General features: G+C 41.0%; 1 pseudogene; it reads right to left on the reverse strand.

Moving 5' to 3' along the window:
- Positions 1-274: 274 nt before the first annotated feature.
- Positions 275-921, reverse strand: LOC118994160 (PACRG-like protein; annotated as a pseudogene).
- Between the last annotated feature and the right edge of the window lie 813 nt (positions 922-1,734).

A 1,734-nucleotide genomic window follows, 5' to 3' on the forward strand; every position in this document is an offset into this window, starting at 1 on the left:
CCAGTAATGGTTGTTCACACAAACCATAGAAATACAAAAAATAAGCCCCACAAAATTATACTGTTATAGACCTTTTAAAAATAGCTTTCCATCATTAACTATTCTCTTTCGTTGTTAACATTTACTATGATTCAGTGGAATTATGTATATTCATCTTAAACTGGTAAAGAATGAATGGCAGCTATAATTTACAAACGAATAAACTGAAATTAACCATGGTTAGCATTTAACACCTGTCACCAGGTAGTTAGAAGATTTTGGTTGGTCCCCTTCTTCAACAACCTATAGAGCAATATGTTGTAATTTTAACTTTGATGATGATAAGGCTTCCTCTTGTAAGCAGGTGTTTCATGTGGTCACTTAGAGAATGACCAACAACAGCATTTAATTGAACCAGAGCATTCAATCCTCTTTCCAGCACTTCATCATTGGAATGGACCAGAACTGTCTTTAGCACTGGAATCGGGTTAGGAAGCAAAGGCACAGCTATTTCAGGAGCACCTTAGACCAAAGTAATTCTCTAAAATCCTCCTTTGACACAAAAATATATGGATGTTTAGTCTCTTTAGACCCTCAGCTAAAGTAATAAGAAGATCGAAGGGAAGATTTTCAGGGCATTCTTACCATAACCTGTGTTTCACTGAACCATGGACAATCTGCAAGGAACAGCTCCTTTAGAGTAAAAAGCTGCCAGTGTGGAAAGAGCTGGTTCAACAAACAGGTTAATTGCTTTAGAGTTAAGTTTATCACTTGGTAGAGAATGGACTTTTCCTACAGACAGGAGAACTGGTTGATGATGAAGATTTGCTCCCTTGAACTGTATTCCTGTCTTATTTGTGCACTTGATGGTGTTCTTTGATCATAATTGCCTGTCACTGTGTTCCTCACCTGTACATCTCCATAGCACTCTGATTTCTGCATTGCTTCCTCTTTATTCCACTCCTCTTTCCCACTGCCATCTGTACACCAGCCACCAACTTGATGGGGCTTTTGACAAGTGATCTCTCCCCCAATGGATTTGGTGGCACCTGAGAATTGTTGACTTTTAACTGCAGTAAAAATGTAAGCAAAATTCCCAGGAAGTCATTATCTAAATGACAGTTTTTTAAAAATAATTTTTATTTAATTCTTGTTCAAATACAGCTTTCTGTCTTATATTCCCAACCCTGCCCGCCCCCCACCCCATGCTCACCGCCTCCCTCCCATTTCTGCCCCCCACCCTTAGTTATTGTCCATGTGTCCTTTATACTTGTTCATGTGAGTCCATCCCCTTTTCCCCTATGATTCTCTCCCCTCTCCCCTCTGGACCCTGTCAGCCTGTTCCGTATTTGAGCCTAAATGACACTTTTTGTCTTTTGAAGTCCTCTTTAATTGAAAGGTTGATTTTAAAAGAGTACCTACACAGTAGGTTTCTCCCCTCTGTGGAGAACTTTTCCAACTTCATGATGAATGCAAGCTCTCCTTCCTTGCAAAGCTGCAAGCCTCAGTCTTTAAGGTCCCATTGCCCTTGGACTTACTGCTGATCCAGAGGGATAGAGAAGTGAACAGCACCAGCAGCCACACTCTGGGACCTAGTCACAGCAGAAATCTTCCCCCTACCCAACCCAGATTTGACTGTTAAAACTGGGCAATGGGAATACAATTTAAACCTGGGTGGAAAGAGGCCTTTGTATCAACTTCTCCTGGAATGTTATTCTCCCCAGATAGACACGTGACTCACACCCTCACCACCTT

This window comes from Sturnira hondurensis, unplaced genomic scaffold (genome assembly GCF_014824575.4).
Source record: "Sturnira hondurensis isolate 20B ecotype Veracruz unplaced genomic scaffold, ASM1482457v3 Scaffold0009178, whole genome shotgun sequence".
NCBI lineage: Eukaryota > Metazoa > Chordata > Mammalia > Chiroptera > Phyllostomidae > Sturnira > Sturnira hondurensis.